Raw genomic sequence first — 23387 nt, forward strand, 5'->3', positions numbered from 1 at the left:
CTGATGTTTTGGAGTGGAGTGTTCTGTAAGTGTCAATTAAGTCATGTTAGTCGAACAAGTGTTCAAGTTTTCCATATCCTTACTGACTCTCAGTTTACTTGTTCCATCTGTTATTGAGAGAACGGTATTAAAAGTCTCTGACTATAATTGTGAATTTATCTATTTCTCCTTGAAATAATACAGGTTTTTGCCTCATGCATTTTGAAATTTTGTTATTAGGAGAATGATGTTGAGAATCATTCTGCTCTCCTTAAGAACTGATCTCCTTTATGAAATGATCATTTTTATGGTGGTAGTGGTGTGTAGGTGCTAAGTCGTGTCCAGCTCCTTGCAACTCCATGAACTGTAACTCCCTAGGCTCCTCTGTCCATGGGATTTCCCCAGCAAGAATACTGAAGTGGGTTGCCATTTCCTTCTCCAGGGGATCTTTCTGACCCAGGGATTGAACCTCTTTCATTGGCAAGCAAATTCTTTTACCGCTGAGCCACCAGGGAAGTCCAACCATTTTATACCTGATAATATTCTTTACTATGATGTCTACTTTGTTTGATATTCACACAACTACCTCAACTTTCTTTTAATTAGTGTCAGCATTTTTTAGTACTAACATTAAAACCAGGCTTCCCTGGTGGCTCAGATAGTAAAGAATCTGCCTGCAGTGCAGGAGACCTGGGTTCGATCCCTGGGTCAGGAAGATCCCCTGGAAAAGGGAATGGCATCCCAATCCAGGATTCTTGCCTGGAGAATTCCATGGACAGAGGAGCTTAGTGGGCTACAGTCCATGGGGCCATAAAGAGTTGGACACTATTGAGTGACTAACACATAACAACACGAGCACAGACACGATATAGTTGGGTGTTTGTTTTAAATTCAATCTGATAATGTCGACGTTTTATCTGCATCGTTTGGGCCTTTTAACTCTAAAATGGTTGGACTTCCCTGGTGGCTCAGCTGTAAAGAACCGCCTGCACTGCAAGAGATGCAAGAGACACAAATTCAATCCCTGGGTCGGGAAGAACCCCTGGAGAAAAGAATGGCAACCCACTCCAGTGATCTTGCCTGGAGAATTCCATGGATAGAGGAGCCTGGTGGGCTACAGTCCATGGGATCCCAAAGAGTCAGGCTTGACTGAGCACAAAGCAATTGAAATGGTTTGACTCTATTTTCTTGTAATCTATTTTTTCAGTCTGTCCTTTGTTCTCTCTATTTTCTCTGCCTACTTTTGGACTAATTCTTTCATGAATTAAGGGTGGGTTTTCACTTATACTATGAAGGATAAATATTTCTGAACCTACGTAAAAATCCATGCATTCATTAGAAAAGACAGTGATATTTACCAAGCCTGATTAATTCATTTAAATACAAGATGTAGATGATGGAAGATTATCAGCTTATAGAGCTCATTCACATGATCTCTGACAATGACTCTAAAGAAACAAAGCAGTATCTTTCATCCTGACAAGTAATTATAACTGAAAATAGATATTCAGTAGTTCCTATTTAATACATTTTCTCGGATCTTGAAAAAGAAAAGAAAGATCTTTTTCTTTTCATCACAGGACTTGAGTCCAGACTTAAGCTGTTCATAAATTGAAATCTGAAGCTTTTTCCCTAAGCACTTGTGAAAATGAGTCAAACATAGCAAGAAAAAGTGAAAGTGTTAGTCACTCAGTCATTTCCAATTCTTTGTGACCCCATAGACCGTAGCCCACCAGGCTCCTCTGTCCATGGAATTCTCCGTGCAAGAATACTGGAGTGGGGATCCAGTATTTTCTCCAGGGGACCTTCACCACTCAGGGATCGAACCTGGGTCTCCTGCATTGCAGGCAGATTCTTTACTGTCTGAGCCACCTGGGAAGCCCAGACAAGGTTAGTGAGCAAAGCCAGTGGACTTGTGTTCTAGACAAATCTGTTCCAAAAACTTGTAGTGTGAGACCTTGACCTACTTAATCCTTTGATGTTCAACTTGATTTCTTCATCTGCAAAAATGACAGCATTGGAATATATATGCTCTCTTTCAGCTCTAACAGTCTATGAGCATATACTTTTCTAACCATTCAGTCGTCTGGGCGGTGGTAATTTAATTGCTCAGTCATGTCTGACTCTCTGTGGCCCCATGGATCATAGCCCACCAGATTCCTCTGTCTGCGGGATCTCCCAGGCAAGAGTACTAGAGTGAGTTGCCATTTCCTTCTCCTGGGGATCTTTCTGACCTAGGGATTGAACCTGGGTCTCCTGCTTTGTAGGTGGTCTCCTGCATTGCAGGCAGACTCTTTACCAACTGAGCCACCAGGGAAGCCTGGATTATGCCCAGTTATTTGGGCTCACATTTGAAAGGCCTTCGGGGGCTTATTATTTGCAAATTAGTCACTTCAGGATGAGGGTCGAGAAAACTGTTGCAGCTCTGAGATGTAAATTGATTGCAAAATGGAAGTATGGGAGCTATGAGAGAAGATAGAGTGACTGCAGAACGTGTTTGGGCAGCATGAGGTCCGGTTGCAATAAAGTGACCAGCTGTTGGATGCCCACTTACACACACACACATTTAATTTGTGTGTTCTCTCAGAGACTTCCTAAACAAAAGACATTTCCACACTGTGTAATTGCAGATTGCTTTTCTGTACAACCCACACTCTTAAGCTAAGACTGGGACTCAGCTCGCTCTTGTCCTGAGCTACACAGAGGCCAGGTTGAGCTCCCTCAAGACTCTTTCCAACCTCACCACCCATGGATGCGAAGGGCACATATGGAGTGCTAAGGCTCTTTGGGCACCTTTATTCAATACTATGAGCTGAGCAGGTTCTCTGGAGGAAAGACATTTTAGCAATGTCAAGCTACATTCCAACTATTTCTGGAACATTTCATGATCAACATCATTTCAGTTCAGTTCAGTCACTCAGTTGTGTCCGACTCTTTGCGACCCCATGGACTGCAGCACACCAGGCTTCCCATCTATCACCAACTCCTGGAACTTTCTCAAACTCATGTCCATCAAGTCGGTGATGCCATCCAACCATCTCATCCTCTGTTGTCCCCTTTCTCCCTTGCCTTCACTCTTTCCCAGCATCAGGGTCTTTTCCAGTGAGTCAGTTCTTCACATCAGGTGGCCAAAGTATTGGAGTTTCAGCTTCAGCATCAATCCTTCCAATGAATATTCAGGACTGATTTCCTTTAGGATTGACTGATTGGATCTCCTTGCAGTCCAAGAGACTTTCAAAAATCCTCTCCAACACAACATCATTTCAACAGTAACTCAGACTCTAACCATCTCAAGGAGGCAGTCTTTCAAAACTTTGTAATGATTTTTTCAAGTTTCAAAATTTAGTATAGCCAAAATGTCTCAGATAGTCTAGAAGTTAACCTTCAAGTTTACACAGATCTCCCAAATTCCAGAACTTCCGGTGGGAATAGAGGTTCCAAAAGGCAGAGGCCACTACCACCCCATCTAATATTCCCTAGGGTTTACTGATCTCTCCGTATTTCCTTAATCAGTCCTCGTCTCATTCCCACTTGTGGCATATCAAACACTCTTTCACGTAGGGCTCATTCTGACTCTGGTGTCCAAAATTATGTTTATTTTTCAGTTATTCTTTGATTCTGGCGACTTATTAAGGCCTTAATGAAAAGAATGACTTGATGGGTGTCAAAGGAGTTTCCAGTGAAGGGTTGCCAAGGATTGGCTTGATTTCAGAGGATTGTCTCTGAAAATAACAGAGAAGGATTGAGTTCTGTAATTAAATTTCTAGGTGCCTGAGCTTATATAGGCCTCCAGAAATGATAAGATGAACTCAGTATAGGTGATTAGTTAAGGCTATTAGCAGCTCAAGCTAAAGAATATAATAATAACTCAGGATCAAAGAGATTTTAATTATAAAGAAAATGATAAACTAATATCTCTGGCAATGTGAGTGTTTGTGTGAAACTGTTGTGTATGAGTTGAACAGGTTTGTTACACTCATTTCTTTTTTTTAAAGAGTTAACTCTTTACTGCTTATAGCTCTTGTAAAATCAAATCAATTTTTCAGCTAAATACAACTGCAACCATTAAATCAATTTAGTAAAAACGAACAATTTTCATCAGGTTATACATACTAAAAATAAATTTTTTGTTGGTGTTAATAAGGTAAAAAGATATTTATATTTTTGGCACAATGGAGCATTATTTTAGCCTTCATCATTATTATATTTCCTTTCTAACAGTGAACTTTATCAATAACTTTTTTTCCCCTTGGGCATCTTGCGGGATCTTAGTTCCCCTACCAGAAATGTAACCCACACTCCCTGCAGTGGAAGTGCAGAGTCCAAACCACTGGACTGCCAGAGAATTCCTTTAACAGTGAACTTTTTAAAACCACTAATCCATTATTTTGATGGGAACTCATTTTTAAAGACCTTAGCTAGTACATCAAGATGGAATTTACTTCAGGGCCCCATTTTACCACCATTTTACTGGATGCCTCCCATACATAGGTGAGGATGACACCGTGTTTCATTAGAATAACTCTTTTTAGATATACCCTTATGTTTGGGTATCATTCAGACCCCCAGAAAGTCATGACACCAGGTATTGTAAAATCTTTTTCTTTTCACAGTCTTGATTATAGATTGTGTATAAAGAAATGAATGATCTTTCACAAAGAAATTTCTTTCTTGTCATTTCTCTGCTTCAAAGATCCTTCTCCTCAAGACTTTCTCCCTTCTCCCCGCCTTTTCCCAAAGTCAGTCAATTCTACCGTCATCTCCCATTACAGGTTCTTTTAACTTTCCCAAACCCACACATGGCGTCCAGGCTCTGAAGGTTCATCATGCTCTCCAAGAATATTCATCAAAGCATGTTACCCACAAATGTTCATCTCCAACGGGTGCGGGGAGGTGAAGGAGGGGGTGTTTATCTCTTCACACGTAAGACTTGTTAGGATCTTAGCTTGATATCTGGTTTGTGAGCACACGCATGGGGGACAACTGAGAGACACTGAGGGGCTTCCCTGGTGGCTCAGATGGTGAAGAATCAGCCTCAAAGCAAAAGACCAGGTTCAGGCCCTGGGTCAGGAAGATCCCCTGGAGAAGGAAATGCTTACCCACTCCAGTGTTCTTACCTGGGGAGTTCCACGGACAGAGGAGACTGGCGGGCTATGGGTCCACGGGGCTGCAAAGAGTCGGACATCCCTGAACGACTAAAACACACAAACACACTCACAACACTGACGGGCAGCACGTGTCCAAACGCAAAGCACAGACCAGCATAGATTAAGGGCAGCCTCCGGGAGGGCCTGAAAGCTGGTTTGTGGAGAGGCTAGAACCAGGAGGACTCAGAAGGGCAGACAGAAGAGAAGAAGACGTTGCCGGGAGTAGAGAGGGCGTTAAGGCCAGAGGCGCAGAGATGAGCATGGAGCTCTAGGTTCTGATTGGAACAGGAAGTTTGTCCAAAGTCATCGAGGTAGCTCTGTGGTCCTAACCCAGCAGGCACTTGTGTCAAAGACACGAGATAAGCTAAGCTATGACTGCCACAGGGTGGCCTGTGCAGTGACGACTGTGAGAGCCTGGCTGTCAAGCAAGGCAGAGTTTCAGTCAGAGGGCAGCTGATATCAAAACCAGAAGTGACAAAGATGGGCACTAAGCCAAGATGACTGCTTCGTATGAGCCCTGAAGTCAGCCTGATGGCCAAGAGAATAAGAACAACTTGGGCATGGGTCAGTGGTTCTATATGCTAAGAGCAATCTGGGGTCCAGGTGAGATTTCCTTTGTACAACAGTAGATACTGCCAGCTGCAACAAAGCTCTCGAAGCTGGTGTTCTAGGCCGAGTGCCTCACAAAACAGGAGTGGCAATTTAACATAGTAATTTCCTCAGTAAAATGAGATCACTGGAGTTTTCTTGAGTACAGGTGCCAAACAAAGGGTGCGATGGCTTTTAAAACTGGGTCTGGGACTTCTCTGGCAGTCCAATTGTCACGACTTCACCTTCCAATGCAGGAGGGGTGGGTTTGAGTCCTGGTCGTGCAGCCAACATCCCACATGCCTCGTGGCTGAAAAAACCAAAACTATAAAAAAGAAGCAATGTCCTAACAAATTCAATAAAGACTTTAAGAATGATCCACACCAAAAATATCTTAAAAAAATTTTTTTTAATTAAAGAAAAAACTGTGATTGATGTATGCAGTATGGACCATATACCAAGCATAAATGAATAGTTAAATAAAAATATATTCAGTTAAAAGCTAGATTAAGTCATTTATCCATTTATTTATTCAGTGAATATTTGTTAATTGCCTACTATTTGTCCCACACTGGTGAGCAAAGCGGATCCAGTCCTGACTTCATGGAGGAATAAACTAATGAGGATGGGAACATTAAGCAATTAATGACACACGTTACAAATCATAGCACTGTGAAGAAAAGATCCCGGAGTCACGAGAGGTTATAACATGGGAAATGTGAGGTCAAGGACTTGACAATGTGCAGCTCATTGTGACCCTAAGTAGGTCAGTTTGGCTGCGATAAGGAGGGCGAAGACTGAGGTTGAAAACGAAAGGATGGAAGGCGGGAGTGAGGAAGGGAAAGAAGGAACTAGGGAGACATAATTAAACAAAGCAGACCAAACGCCTGCCTTACCAGCGGAAGAGACGCCCTGTGGACAGGCAGTGCACCTGAACAGATCGGGGCTGGGACTGTCAGTGTGGGACTAATGGGCAGAGATGCCACCCTGTCATCTCCACCGAGGGACAGAGTGCCGAGAGAGCCACGCGGCCTGAGCAAACGCCCCCTGTTGGGAAGTGTGGGCAAAGAACAGAATTCGGAGGAATCCAGTAAAGAAATAGGCAAAGGTCTGCACTGGAGAGAACATTTTAGGTTGACAAGATGATTAGACAAGGTTGTAATCCAGGTCTGTTGCCTTTTAGGAGATGAGAAATCTTCAACTGTTTTTAATCGAAGACACTAGAGAAAAGGGTCACAAGGCCCGTTGACTGAGCTAAGAGAGTCTAGGGCAGCCCACCCTGAGCTGGGAGTGGGGGGGGGTGGGGGCAGGGGAAGGAAACCTTATGAGGCCTGAGCCATGGGGGCGGCAGCCAAGGATGGTTGAGAGACGGAGTGAACAAACAGATGAATGCATAGCGGTCTGAAGGCCACTAGGTTAGAGAAGAAGGAAGCATCTCCATCACACGTGCCGGCCATTCCTGTTACGAAAGGAAAAGACACTCAATATTTGATATCTGTGGACAGCTTTCTACTTTCAACTTCTCAAAGGACTCATTAAAAACAAACAAACAAATCTCTGAGGACTTCCCTGGCATTTCAGTGGCTGAGACTCCATGCTTCCACTTCAAGGGGTGCAGGTTTGATCCCTGGTCTGGGCACTAAGATCCTGCATGGCGTGCAATGTGACCAAAAAAAATAAATAACCAACAAGCAAAAACCCCTGAGTCTCCTCTCCAGTCCCTTCCTCCTTTATTTTCTACTTCAGAATCTTCTTTAGCAGACAGTTCTTTTCACAGCACTGAGGCAGATTTCGAAACTAAGCAAAACTTAAAACACAAAAAAGAAAAACTATCTTCTGCAAGTAATGATTATGTTCCTTTTTATTATTAAAGGTGCAATTAAAAGAATTTGTGTTTTCCCTTTTTGTATAAATAAATAATAACCATTGTATTTGATATTCTGATTTTCCATATAGAGTGACACTGGAAATGTAATTAGCTGTATGTTTTTTAACAAACTGAATAAACTGTGGAAAATTCTGAAAGAGATGGGAATACCAGACCACCTGACCTGCCTCTTGAGAAACCTGTATGCAGGTCAGGAAGCAACAGTCAGAACTGGACATGGAACAACAGACTGGTTCCAAATAAGAAAAGGAGTGCGTCAAGGTTGTATAGTCACCCTGCTTATTTAACTTCTATGCAGTGTACATCATGAGGAACGCTGGGCTGGAAGAAGCACAAGCTGAATTCAAGATTGCCGGGAGAAATATCAATAATCTCAGATAGGCAGATGACACCACCCTTATGGCAGAAAGTGAAGAGGAACTCAAAAGCCTCTTGATAAAAGTGAAAGAGGAGAGTGAAAAGGTTGGCTTGAAGCTCAACATTCATAAAACAAAGATCATGGCATCTGGTCCCATCACTTCATGGGAATAGATGGGGAAACAGTGGAAGCAATGTCAGACTTTATTTTCTGGGCTCCAAAATCACTGCAGATGCTGATTGCAGCCAGGAAATTAAAAGACGCTTACTCCTTGGAAGGAAAGTTATGACCAACCTAGATAGCATATTAAAAAGCAGAGACATTACTTTGCCAACCAAGGTCCGTCTAGTCAAGGCTATGGTTTTTCCAGCGGTCATGTATGGATGTGAGAGTTGCACTGTGAAGAAAGCTGATCGCCAAAGAATTGATGCTTTTGAACTGTGGTGCTGGAGAAGACTCTTGAGAGTCCCTTGGACTGCAAGGAGATCCAACCAGTCCATTCTAAAGGAGATCAATCCTGGGTGTTCATTGGAAGGACTGATGCTAAAGCTAAAACTCCAATACTTTGGCCACCTCATGCGACGAGTTGACTCACTGGAAAAGACTCTGATGCTGGGAGGAATTGGGGGTGGGAGGAGATGGGGACGACAGAGAATGAGATGGATGGATGGCATCACCAACTCGATGGACATGAGTTTGAGTGAACTCCAGGAGTTGGTGATGGACAGGGAGGCCTGGCGTGCTGTGATTCATGGGTTCGCAAAGAGTCGGACACGACTGAGCGACTGAACTGAACTGAACTGAATGACAACTAAGAGATTCTAAAATGGAATTTGAGTGGGGAAATGGTATAGGTATTCCATTTATCTACCATTTATGAAGCACGTACTGTGGGTCAGGCATCACTGAAACTTTAATAAAGTGTTGTACCTCCTACAAAATGACTATTGGCCAAAACACTGAGAATAGAGTAATTTCCTAATGATTTTAAAAGGGAGAAAGGAGGGAAGGAAAAGGTGTGGAGGGTAGGATGACCATTCTCTAGATGACTCTTCATGTTGTATCCTGATAGCCATAGTCATAAGCATTACATTACTGGCTGAGGTTGATTATGGTTTCAGTGGTGATGATGATGACAAATATAACTTTTCCTCCAATCCCCAAGCGGTATATCAACAGGAAATACCATCATTTCTAATTTGTAGGTAAGAGGACAAAGGATATTAGAATTTTGGTGGCAATCATTTTGTCTAAGATATTTGTCATCTGAAGTAAGAGGAAATAAGCAAAATCCACAAAACTTTGGAAAATGTCCAGTAACATCACTTTAAGACCTGGGAATTACCTTTGTAAAAGAAATAGTCTCCCTTGGCCCCCTGCCCACCATTTGGCTCCTTCCGTATCATGGTTAAATGATGCATATTCTAATTAAATTTTGGCATCAGTCTTACAACAAAACATGGTGTCTCTTGAATTTCCACATTCTGATTTCAGTACCCCATCAAATTGTCACCTTCTCAGTGCTAAAAAGATCAAACATTAAACTGTTGTGTGTGAAGAACCAGAGCTTCCTACTGAAGATATTTGCAGGCTATAACACAATCCATATTATTGGGTGCCCATATGATTTTAGTGAAGTGTGAGCAGCTCAGCTCCACGAATGGGCCTCCCACCCGAAACAGGGGCACCATCCAAGCAATGTGGATAGGGCTGGAGCATGGGTCATGGCAGCAGACAGGGCACAAAGGAAGCACAGTGCTGCTAAAGCCCACATCCTTGGTAATGCCAGGATATCCTCCACCATGGACTGCGTCCCCCCAAATTCACATAGTAGAGCCCTAACTCCCAATGTGATGGTATTTGGAGATGGAGCCTTTGGGAGGTTAGGTTGAGATAAGGTTATGATGGTGGGGACCCTTGTCATGGTATTAGTTCCCTTGTAAGAAGAGACACCATGTGAGTTGTTGGACCATAAAGAAGGCTGAGTGCCAAAGAATTGATGCTTTCGAACTTTGGTGCTGGAGAAGACTTTTGAGAGTTCCTTGTAAAGAAGGGAGGTCAGACCAGTCAATCCTAAAGGAAATTGATCCTGAATATTCATTGGAAGGACTGATCATAAAGCTGAAGCTCCAATAATTTGGCTACCTGATGCGAAGAGCCGACTCATTGGGAAAGACCCTGATGCTGGGAAAGATTCAGGGCAGGAGAAGGGGACGACAGAGGATGAGATGGCTGGATGGCATCACCGACTCAATGGACATGAATTTGAGCAAACTGTGCAAGATGGTGAAGGACAGGGAAATCTGACGTGCTGCAGTCCATGGCGTCGCAGAGTCGGACACGACTGAGCGACTGAACAAGAAGAGACCCCAGAGAGCTGGGAGCTCGCTGTCTCTCTCTCTCTGCCACGCGACCACACAGTGAGGAGGTCTGTGTCTGCAACTGAGGAAGAGCGTCTCAGAAGAACGTGATCGTGCTGTCACCCTGATCTTGAACTTCCAGCCTAAGAACTATGAGAAAACACACCTTCTACTGTTCAAGCCACCCAGGTTATGCTATCTTGTTTTGGCAATCTGGGCAAACTAAGACACCATAAAAGCCAACTATCCTGCAAACGCTGACCTAGACATAGTAAGCGTTCAATACATGTAAATGATTATGTTTACTCATAGCAAACCTTTTCTTCCTAATTGATTAGAGAACAATCCAGTGGCCACATATTTTCACTTCGGTAACCAATTAAGAAAGCTCTCTTTGTCAGTGTCATTTTGAGAATAAATTGCTAGTCACCAAGAATACTTAAATGACAAAGTGTTTCTATTCTGGTGTCTTCAGAATATTCCTGTGGAATAGGCTCCAATAAGTATTATTGTTCCCTGTTTCCAGATATGGAAACTTTGGCACAGGCTTGATTAATGTCACATAGGGAGTCATAAGTTATCAAAACAATAAGCAATACCTTCTGACTATAAGCCTAGATTTCTGATCCATAAACAGAATAATAAACTATCTATAAAAATGGATGAAAACTATATAGAATTTTAATAGGAAGTTTTGATTATATATACTCGACATGGCAAAATTAATTATATCAATGTCCCCAAGTACCTTAGAATGAATAGTAAATCAAATCACCATGTGGAAGACGTAGTGGCATGTGCTGAGAATATAGAATGAACTATTAGTTAGAGACCCTTTTCAGCTGGAGAGAAAGAGCAAAAATAAAGCTCACATTAAAAGATAACTTTTTAAAAGTGTGGAACAAGAGGTCTATTACACCACAAAGCCTTATATAATATCCAGACTAGGAGTCAGCAAACTTTTCCTGTGAAGGACCACATAGTAAATGTCTCTATTTCTGGAGCCATTCACTCTCTTGTGCAACTATTCGACTCTGCCATAATCACCTTGCAGTGGCTCAAAAGCAGTCACAGACAATGATGAAAGGGCTTCCCTGGTAGCTCAGCTGGTGAAGAATTCGCCTACAAAGCAGGAGACCCCATTGTGATTCCTGGGTCAGGAAGATCCACTGGAGAAGGCATAGGCTACCCACTCCAGTTTTCTTGGGCTTCCCTGGTAGTTCAGCTGGTAAAGAATCCACCTGCAATGGGGGAGACCTAGGTTTGATCCCTGAGTTGGGAAGATCCCCTGGAGAAGGGAATGGCTACCCAGTCCAGTATTGTGGCCTGGAGAATTCCATGGACTGTATAGTCTATGGGGCTGCAAAGAGTCAGATACCACTGAGCGATGTGTTCCAATAAAACTTTATTTACAAAAATAGATGACACCCAAGGGCCATAAGTTGTTGATGATTAATCTAGATAATAGCTTAGCTATGTAACTTTTAATAACTTTTAATTATGTAATTTTCATTTTCCTCATAATTGAAGTCTATTCTTAATTATTCATTATTTATTTTGAACAGGTGATAGCAATCTCAGTGCAAAGATGCAAGATGTTCCAAAGGTTACTCAGTGAAAACTAAAGTCTCATTACTCCCTTTCCCTTTTTCTACTCTTCTTCCCTCCCCTCCCTGCCCACCTCCAGCTTCTTCTCCTCAAATGCAACCACTTGTGTTAGTTTCCTTTGGATCCTCCCAAGGATGTTCTAAAGCTCTGTCAGTCACGGTTGCTTTCACAAATATAACCCTGGTTTAATCCTCACTACAGCTCCATAAATAGGGAGATTACCTGTTATTATCTCCATTTTGAAAATGATGAAACAGAGAGATTCAGAAAAGCCAAGTTACTTACCCAAGGCCATAGAGTTAATAACTAGGGTTCAAATCCATATTTTTGGACACAGCACATCTCCTCCAAAGGAGTGGCTGCTTAAAATCGTGCATCTTCCAAACTGTGAACTAAGGCTGGATTTTTTTGTTAAAAGAGAATGATGGAACAAGGTTATTTGGTAAGTAGAGCCTCCATCACAAAAGCTGCCGTCTGCCTTCCTTTTCTTACCCTCCACATCCCTCCAGGACATCTTCTTTGCTTCTCTAGACAACAATGTAATATTAGGTGTGCATTGTCTATGCCTGGAGAAAGAAACGGCACCCCACTCCAGGACTCTTGCCTGGGAAATTCCATGGATGGAGGAGCCTGGTAGGCTACAGGGAAGCCCAAGAATACTGGAGTGGGTAGCCTATGCCTTCTCCAGTGGATCTTCCTGACCCAGGAATCACAACAGGGTCTCCTGCTTTGTAGGCAGATTCTTTACCAGCTGAGCTACCAGGGAAACCCTTTCATTGGAACACAGCCACACTCATTCATTGTCTGGTTGCAAAGAGTAGGACAGGACTGAGCGACTTCACTTTCTTTCTTTCTATAGTTCCTTTCAGAGAAGGAAATGCAACCCACTCCAGTGTTCTTGCCTGGAGAATCCCATGGACGGAGGGGCCTGGTGGGCTACATTCTATGGGGTTGCAAAGAGTCGGAGATGACTAAGCAACTAACACACACACATTGTCTATGCCATGGGGAAAAAAATACATTGCATTGGCAAGTACCAGTATCATCCACTGCAGAAGGTCAGAAATCCTCTGGGTTTTTCCACACTCCTCTCTTTCCTCCTTCTCTCTTTTCAATCAAGCACTCATGCTCAGTACTTTTTCTTTTTTGGCCACACCCCGTGGCATATGGGATCCTAGTTTCCCCAACCAGGATTGAATCCTTCCCTCCTGCATCGGAAGCTGAGGTCTTAACCACTGGACCACAGGGGAAGTTCTCAGTGCTTTTTCTTAATACTTTTTTTATTTTCTTCCCTCTCTAGTGACCTCTCTGTGCAACACACCAACATATCTGCATGCCTTCTCTGTGAGGTATGCAAAACTCTGGACATTCTTTAAGAATGTCAGACTGGCCCTCATTCCATGAAGATCCTATGACAACTGTGGCAAAATTCACTCTGTCCCCCCAGTTACAAATCTCTTGACATTGATTGTTCTTGTTGTATTCTCTATAATATTGTGTACTTTTTCATGAGCAGAATATTGAAAAGAATATATCTTAAAATAAAAAACATACCCCTGTACTCAGGCTATATGGAATTCATATAATAAGTGTTTGATAAATATTGTTAAATAAATAAAGAAGTGAATGAAATTCTTATACCTTCAGTTAGGAAAATACATTTAGCGTCCACAATTCTCTTCCATGGTGTTGCTGAGTGCGTTGCTCACTTCACCAGCATCTTGTCTGTGAGGTCATAGGAGACATATCTCCAGTCTTAGGACCAATGATGGATATGCATTACCTGTACTTTGGTTGACCTTACTCTTATGGCCACTGTGAATTGTGTGGCTATTGAGCATGTCTTTTAGTGGAGGATGCTTTCCTGATCTTAAATCTTACCCAGAATCCACACCATTTAAAACAGATAAACTTAGACCTCTTCCAGCTGAGCAAGAGGGCAGAAGGAACTTTGCTCTTGGCCTGGCCTCACCTGATACACCTGCTTTTTGGGACTGCTAGGAAACCAGGGGCTTCACGGGATAATATTTGATGGCTCTGACCCTCTCTCTCTGTATCGGCCACTAGACATTTGGCCCCCTTCTAGATAATGCAGAGGACCTTGACTTACTAAACTCATTCTTGGCTTTATTTAACCTTTCTTACTGTTTTACCTTTGTCCTGTGTTCCTTATTCATTACTTGATAGTTTTTTTTTTATATGTTTTGTAAGGCATCTGAAATTATTTCCAACACTGGCATAGGAAAGTTGGATGGAAGACTAGATAAATCTCTGCAAAAGTAGCTTTATTGCTATAATATCAATTGACAAACAAAGGTACATAGCACTAGTGAAAATTTTTCAGTGATCAACCATTGTATATAAAAACAGTAGAAAAATTCTCAGTGATCAACAGTTGCACATAAAAACAGTAGAAACTCTTCACAGAATTTACCACTTTTCTCTCAAAGGAGAGACCCACTTGGCACCATGGTGGCTGACTTTAGCATTTCAATGAACAGGTTGGAGCCAGTGAAACCCATAGCACAAACCACCCATACATAAATGTTAATAGGGCACAGAGAAAGAAACATTAAAAGAATTCCTCTTAACAGTTATTGCTAAATAGCTAAAATGTTCCCATTACTCCATAGACTATTGGTCAAATATGTTCAAACTGGGAAGCCGGTGTCCTTGATGATAAAAATCAATTCTTACATATCTGTTCTTAATAGGGGGAGAAGTAAAATGTTAGTTCAAATCAGTAGTGGGTATTTTATTCATTTCAATTTGTTCTCATACAGCATTTGTTCTTGGCAGATTTATTTCCTTAATAACTTTCCTTGATCCTCATATTAACATCGATTTGTATTGGCTTTATCTGCCTAATGCTATTACAGTTGTTTGTCCTTTTAGTTTGCAAAGATCTTGGCACCTAAACTTTCCCAGACTCACTTGCTGATGTCTATGTAAAGTTCAGGATCAATGGTTTTCAATGGTTCTTACATGAGTGAATAGGAATAGCGATTAAAGACTGGAAATGGAATTGCAAACTTGCCTGTGGATCTCAGGGCAATTCACCAAGCATCATTATATGATCTTAAAATGTTGAGGGCAAGTGATTGAGTCTGCATTTGCACTTGGAGCTGTGAAACCTAGGGCCCATTTCTCTTACTGCGCTATGCCCCACCAAGCTGACGATAACCCTGGGAACTCTTGAGAAATCAGTAGAGGACTGGTAGAAACTCTGCACTGCAGGTGGTTCGGGGCTAAGTGAGTTTCTGGAGATGGAGCCCGCCCATTCAGTTGTCCCACCAGGAATCACACAGCAGATTGGGTGCTTTCAGAGTCTCGTGCCTTCCCATTGAACTAATTGGTGTTCTTTCAGGTCCAACCAGTGTTTCACAGTTTTGAACTATTGACCTGGATCCTGCCCATTCAAAAACTCCACTCTATCCCTGCCCAGGCAGAGATGAAAGGGGAACAGGATCAATTCCACCCACCGATTCAGGAAAATATACCAGACCTGAGACTCTGCCTTCTCCTAATAACTGAGGCAGAACTCTCCCTTTAAACTTTTAGTTGCCTTTCTCTTCAATAACACTAAGTTGTTCCTTTCTGAGTGTAAAAACATTTACCTGAATATAAAGCTTGAAAACACACAAAAGCACAAAGATAAGGAATATTTAAATTACACATAATTCCACCACCCAGAAGTAAGCAGTTAGCATTCTTTAAATATTTCCTTCTAGTCTTTTTTTCCATGCAGCTTACATATAAACACATATACCACACATATAACTCAGCAGAAGCTTAACCATATGTGTTGTACATGATGTTTTGGTTTTGCATTTAACAATGCATCCAGGAATAGTTTTGCAGGTAAATAAATATTCTTTAAAACATGATTTCTAAGGGTTTCACAATACTCCATCATGAATTATAATTTAATTTATTAAATCATTCTACCATTGAAATTTAAGACCACTCCAAGTTTTTACTGTTATAAATAGTGCTGCTGAATATCTTTGCATGTACTCTATTATATACATATATCTCTGATTATTTTCCTAGGGGCCCATGGAATTGATGGCCTAAAGGCCATGAACATTTTACTCTTTGATGCACATTTCTTAGTCGGGCCATTTTCCCTCTCCAAAGACCATGCCAACTATTGTCTGATCCGCAGAGCACAGTTCAGTTCAGTTCAGTCGCTCAGTCGTGTCCGACTCTCCGCGACCCCATGAATCACAGCACGCCAGGCCTCCCTGTCCATCACCAACTCCCGGAGTTCACTCAAACTCATGTCCACAGAGTCGGTGATGCCATCCAGCCATCTCATTCTCCGTCGTCCCCTTCTCCTCCCGCCCCCAACCTTTCCCAGCATCAGAGTCTTTTCCAGTGAGTCAACTCGTCGCATGAGGTGGCCAAAGTATTGGAGTTTCAGCTTTAGCATCAGTCCCTCCAATGAACATCCAGGATTGATCTCCTTTAGAATGGACTGGTTGGATCTCCTTGCAGAATAAGGGACTTTCAAGAGTCTTCTCCAACACCACAGTTCAAAAGCATTGATTCTTCGGCGATCAGCTTTCTTCACAGTCCAACTCTCACATCCATACATGACCACGGGAAAAACCATTGCCTTGACTAGACGGACCTTGGTTGGCAAAGTAATGTCTCTGCTTTTCAATATACTATCAAGGTTGGTCATAACTTTCCTTCCAAGGAGCAAGCGTCTTTTAATTTCATGGCTGCAATCAGCATCTGCAGTGATTTTGGAGCCCAAAAAAACAAAGTCTGACACTGTTTCCACTGTTTTTCCATCTATTTCCCATGAAGTGATGGGACCAGATGCCATGATCTTTGTTTTCTGAATGTTGAGCCTCAAGCCAACCTTTTCACTCTCCTCTTTCACTTTCATCAAGAGGCCTTTGAGTTCCTCTTCACTTTCTGCCATAAGGGTGGTGTCATCTGCATATCTGAGGTTATTGATATTTCTCCCGGCAATCTTGATTCCAGCTTGTGCTTCTTCCAGCCCAGCGTTCCTCATGATGTACTCTGCATATAAGTTAAATAAGCAAGGTGACAATATACAGCCTTGACGTACACCTTTTCCTATTTGGAACCAGTCGGTTGTTCCACATCCAGTTCTGACTGTTGCTTCCTGACCTGCATACAGGTTTCTCAAGAGGCAGGTCAGGTGGTCTGGGATTCCCATCTCTTTCAGAATGTTCCACAGTTTATTGTGATCCACACAGTCAAAGGCTTTGGCATAGTCAATGAAGCAGAAATAGATGTTTTTCTGGAACTCTCTTGCTTTCTCCATGATCCAGCGGATGTTGGCAATTTGATCTCTGGTGCCTCTGCCTTTTCTAAAACTTGCTTGAACATCTGGGAGTTCACGGTTCACATACTGCTGAAGCCTGGCTTGGAGAATTTTGAGCATGACTTTACTAGCGTGTGAGATGAGTGCAATTGTGCGGTAGTTTGAGCATTCTTTGGCATTGCCTTTCTTTGGGATTGGAATGAAGACTGACCTCTTCCAGTCCTGTGGCCACTGCTGAGTTTTCCAAATCTGCTGGCATATTGAGTGCAGCACTTTCACAGCATCATCTTTCAAGACTTGAAATAGCTCCACTGGAATTCCATCACCTCCACTAGCTTTGTTCGTAGTGATGCTTTCTAAGGCCCACTTGACTTCACATTCCAAGATGTCAGTAATCCAGGCCTATGCCCCAACCAGTAATGCTGAAGAAGCCGAAGTTAATCGGTTCTATGAAGACCTACAAGACCTTTTAGAACTAACACCCAAAAAAGATGTCCTTTTCATTCTACGGGACTGGAATGCAAAAGTAGGAAGTCAAGAAACACCTGGCGTAACTGGCAAATTTGGCCTTGGAGCACGGAATGAAGCAGGGCAAAGGCTAATAGAGTTTTGTCAAGAGAATGCACTGGTCATAGCAAACACCCTCTTCCAACAACACAAGAGAAGACTCTACACATGGACATCACCAGATGGTCAACACCGCAGAGCACAAGCACTCCCCAAATCGTCTTTTGTTACTTCTCCTCCACTCAAGGTTCTCTTAAGTTCATTTTAACATAATTTTTCCTGGCTAGAAATATTGCCGGGGGTGGCATGTGGTATTCAGAACACAGAGCGATTTCCACCAAACATTCGAAGATAAGCGAAAATGAATTTGGGTCCTTTCTCTATTTAGGGAGCTTTAGGAAAATCAAATGGAGAAGGCAATGGCACCCCACTCCAGTACTCTTGCCTGGAAAATCCCATGGATGGAGGAGCCTAGTAGGCTGCAGTCCATGGGGTCGCCAAGAGTCGGACACGACTGAGCTACTTCACTTTCACTTTTCACTTTCTTGCATTGGAGAAGGAAGTGGCAACCCACTCCAGTGTTCTTGCCTGGAGAATCCCAGGGACGGCAGAGCCTGGTCGGCTGCCATCTATGGGATTGCACAGAGTCGGACACAACTGAAGCGACTTGGCAGCAGCAGCAGGAAAATCAAAAGCTTTGGTGGAGGGAATTTACCCATGATTTTGGCCCCTCCCAAACTAAAAGGACTCCAAGCCCAGGTCTTGCCCCATAATTCCCTATGATCAAGAAACAAACACAAACAGGTTTTCGTGCAAAAAGAGAATCAAGCCAAATGAATAATCTGTAAAACTAACTTGATATGGTTTTTCCCTAAGCTACTAAAGAGGACAGTTTTCTTATTTTTCAACCTGTGTAAATGGCTCAAAGTTTCTATTTTTCCCAAATTGTCATGAAAAGGATTCATTATGCTTCGCACATATAGTTCTACACTTTGCTGTGAAAGTCAATATTTATTGCACTCTTTTCTGCATTTCTTAATGGAACATGTGTGTGATTATTGAATAAACATGAATGCACTGAGTTTTGCAACACTTCTTCTCCAATAATTTGTGAAGACTTCTTCACTCTTCTAACTCAAAACAGATTTATTTTTCTAATAAGATTTTGCAAGCTCTTCGTCCACAGTATCCACTAGATTTATTTCATTTTCAAAATATAAACTGCTGCACCTGGGCTGCAATTTTTTCTGATCCTTCCAAATGGTTTGTAATGGTTTCTAGCGTAGAGCAATGGTATCCGTGCTCGCCAGATGTCCTGTAGCTCATGCATTACTGTTTGGTTCAATATTTCTCGGTCTGCTTCTTCCATCTCTCTCTCCCTGACCACATTCTTGGGTTTTATTTTATCCTCATTTGCACATCATGCAAGAGACCATCTCAGCTGAATAAAGAATCCTTTGAAAGATTTCATATAGAGATGGAAAATCTAATAAAATTCTGTTGAGAACGTTTATTATGCTTAATGTAACTATTATTTAATCTGGATGAAGCATTCCTTTGGTAGCCCTGGCTTTGAAGAACCCCTATGTGATATTGACTTCTCTCCTAAGGCATCTTGAGTGCATTATTCCTTAATCATTTCTCTCCATGAATCCTGTGGTCCAATAACTCGGAATTCATAGACCATTAAAAGAAAGCTTCAATTTTGAATTTTCAAAATGTTATTAGGTTTACATATTTATCATCTTTCTTTTTCTAGTGAGCTCAAAATATTTCATAAGCAACAAGATTCTCTTCAATGTCCAATGTTTTACTGTTCCAAAAATGCCCCCCAGACCTTCCTGTATCTCATTATAATAAAGTAAATCCATAATAGTAAATGCAGACATTGGCAATACACATGGTCTTGAAAAATGTACAAATTAGTCAATATGCTCATTGTTATTAGTGTTTTTCTTACTAAAGTAATGGTGTTTTTAAGTGTGGAAATTTGGTCTGATGATTAAGCAGTCTTTTCATAGAGATATCAACATGTATATAATAAAATGATATATTGTTATCATTAGTAACCCCACCTAAAAAACATACTAGCTTTGCCAACAGAAGGGAAATCAATCCACATTATTTACTCCACTAGGTTAAGTGCATGCCTGAATTTATTATTTCCAACCATGGCCTTTGCCCTGATGCCAGAAAAATAACGCATATGATAGTCATCCACTTTACATACTATGTGAATGATTGATAAGCAACTCAATAATTTATCCAAAAATGCCCTTGATTTACCCCTCAGACCAATTTCTTCTCCAATCTTTCCCATCTCAGCAAATGACACAAATGTTTGCTCCAACCAAAACCCCCAGGGCCATGTTTGTTTCAATTCAACACCAAGTCCTGTTGACACTAACCGTAAAATGTATGCCAAGCTGGTCACCTTCTCTCCCTCTCCACTGGTGCCATCTTCGCCTAAGCCACCATCATATCCCACCTGAAGTTCAGGAAGCCCTCCATGGCTTTCTCTTCATTTCCACTCTTGATTCCTGCAATCAATTCACCACAGGGCGAAGTGAAAACTGGCACAGGAAAGTCCCGTGTCTCAACCTCACACGAACTTCCCATTATACTGAGAATAGAGCCCAGGCTCTACCATGGCCGGCAAGGCCCTCCGTGAACAGATTCCGCCTCCCCCGTAACCACATCTCATACCGCCATGCCTTTACTACCGATCATCTACGCCTCCTGACCTTTTGACCCTCAAACATGCCAAGCACATTCCTCTCCCGTATTTTCTTCTTTCCTGTTTCTCCGCATGGAAGTCTCCCCCATGCTTTATCTTCGTATGACTGACTGAGCCCATCGCATCAGTTAGGTCTCAGCACAAACATCATGTCCTTGGAGAGGCTGTCCTTGACCTCCCCCATTCTGTCTCTCTCTGACATCACCTGCTTTATTTCCTTCCAGACAACTATCTCACTTTAAAATCATCTTCTTGCGGACTTCCCTTATGGTCCAGTGGTTAAGACTTCACCTTGTGAGACTGTGGGTTCAATCCTTGGTCAGGGAGCCAAGATCCCACATGCCTCACGGCCAAAAAAACAGAAACAATATTGTAACAAATTCAATAAAGACTTTGACTTGGGGAACTCAAACCCAAGCTCTGTGACAACCTAGAACGGTGGAAAAGGGTAGGAGGTGGGAAGGAGGTTCACGAGGGAGGGGACATATGTGTACCTGTGGCTGATTCATGTTGACGTATTCAGTTCAGTTTCAGTTCAGTCGCTCAGTCGTGTCTGACTCTGCGACCCCATGAATCACAGCACGCCAGGCCTCCCTGTCCATCACCAACTCCCGGAGTTCACTCAAACTCATGTCCACAGAGTCGGTGATGCCATCCAGCCATCTCATTCTCTGTTGTCCCCTTCTCCTTCCACCCCCAATCCTTCCCAGCATCAGAGTCTTTTCCAGTGAGTCAACTCATCGCGTGAGGTGGCCAAAGTATTGGAGTTTCAGCTTTAGCATCAGTCCTTCCAATGAACACCCAGGATTGATCTCCTCTAGAATGGACTGGTTGGATCTCCTTGCAGTACAAGGGACTCTCAAGAGTCTTCTCCAGCACCACAGTTCAAAAGCATCAATTCTTCAGCAAGCAGCTTTCTTCACAGTCCAACTCTCACATCCATACATGACCACGGGAAAAACCATAGCCTTGACTAGACGGACCTTGGTTGGCAAAGTAATGTCTCTGCTTTTTAATATACTATCTAGGTTGGTCATAACTTTCCTTCCAAGGAGTAAGCATCTTTTAATTTCATAGCTGCAATCAGCATCTGCAGTGATTTTGGAGCCCAAAAAAATAAAGTCTGACACTGTTTCCACTGTTTTTCCATCTATTTCCCATGAAGTGATGGGACCAGATGCCACGATCTTTGTTTTCTGAAGGTTGAGCTTCAAGCCAACCTTTTCACTCTCCTCTTTCACTTTCATCAAGAGGCTTTTGAGTTATCTTCACTTTCTGCCATAAGGGTGGTGTCATCTGCATATCTGAGGTTATTGATATTTCTCCCAGCAATCTTGATTCCAGCTTGTGCTTCTTCCAGTCCAACGTTCCTCATGATGTACTCTGCATATAAGTTAAATAAGCAAGGTGACAATATACAACCTTGACATACTCCTTTTCCTACTTGGAACCAGTCTGTTGTTCCATGTCCAGTTCTGACTGTTGCTTCCTGACCTGCATACAGGTTTCTCAAGAGGCAGGTCAGGTGGTCTGGTATTCCCATCTCTTCCAGAATTTTCCACAGTTTATTGTGATCCACACAGTCAAAGGCTTTGGCATAGTCAATGAAGCAGAAAGAGATGTTTTCCTGGAACTCTCTTGCTTTCTCCATGATCCAGCAGATGTTGGCAATTTGATCTCTAGTGCCTCTGCCTTTTCTAAAACTTGCTTGAACATCTGGGAGTTCATGGTTCACATATTGCTGAAGCCTGGCTTGGAGAATTTTGAGCATGACTTTACTAGCGTGTGAGATGAGTGCAATTGTGCGGTAGTTTGAGCATTCTTTGGCATTGCCTTTCTTTGGGATTGGAATGAAGACTGACCTTTTCCAGTCCTGTGACCACTGCTGAGTTTTCCCAATTTGCTGGCATATTGAGTGCAGCACTTTCACAGCATCATCTTTCAGGATTTGAAATAGCTCAATTGGAATTCCATCACCTCCACTAGCTTTGTTCATAGTGATGCTAAGGCCTACTTGACTTCACATTCCAAGATGTCTGGCTCCAGGTGAGTGATCACACCATCGTGATTATCTTGGTCGTGAAGATCTTTTTTGTACAGTTCTTCTGTGTATTCTTGCCACCTCTTCTCAATATCTTTGCTCCGGCTGCGCAGACGCAAGAGACACCGGCTCTGGCTCCGGCATAACTGACCAACTGCAGAAGCACGGCTGAGAGGAGCTAACACACGTCCAATAGGCGGAGGCTGTGCAGGCGCAGGAGGGCCGAGAGGAGCTACTCCACGTTCAAGGTCAGGAGGGGCGGCCTTGAGGAGATACCCCTCATCCAAGGTAAGGTGCAGCGGCTGCGCTTTACTGGAGCAGCTGTAAAGAGATATGCCACGTCCAAGGTAAGAGAAACCCAAATAAGATGGTAGGTATTACGAGGGGACATCAGAGGGCAGACGCACTGAAATCATAATTACAGGAAACTAGTCGATCTGATCACATGGACCACAGCCGAATGTGGTCCACTGGAGAAGGAATGGCAAACCACTTCATTATACTTGCCTTGAGAACCCCATGAACAGTATCAAAAGGCAAAATGATAGGATACTGAATGAGGAATTCCCCAGGTCGGTAGGTGCCCAGTATGCTACTGGAGATCAGTGGAGAAATAACTCTAGAAGGAATGAAGGGAGGGAGCCAAAGTGAAACCTAATACCCAGTTGTGGATGTGACTGGTGATAGAAGCAAGGTCCGATGCTGTAAAGAGCAATGTTGACGTATAGCAGAAGCCAAATCAATACTGTAAAGCAATTAGCCTTCAACTAAAAATAAATAAATTTTAAAAAATGGTCCACATCAAAACACTTCTTTAAAAAGTCTCGATTTGCCTGCTTTTTAATAGCTTGCATGTGTGGTTGCTCAGT

This window comes from Moschus berezovskii, chromosome 28 (assembly GCF_049115385.1).
Source record: "Moschus berezovskii isolate FMDL1 chromosome 28, NW_MosBer_1.0, whole genome shotgun sequence".
Classification (NCBI taxonomy): Eukaryota; Metazoa; Chordata; class Mammalia; order Artiodactyla; family Moschidae; genus Moschus; species Moschus berezovskii.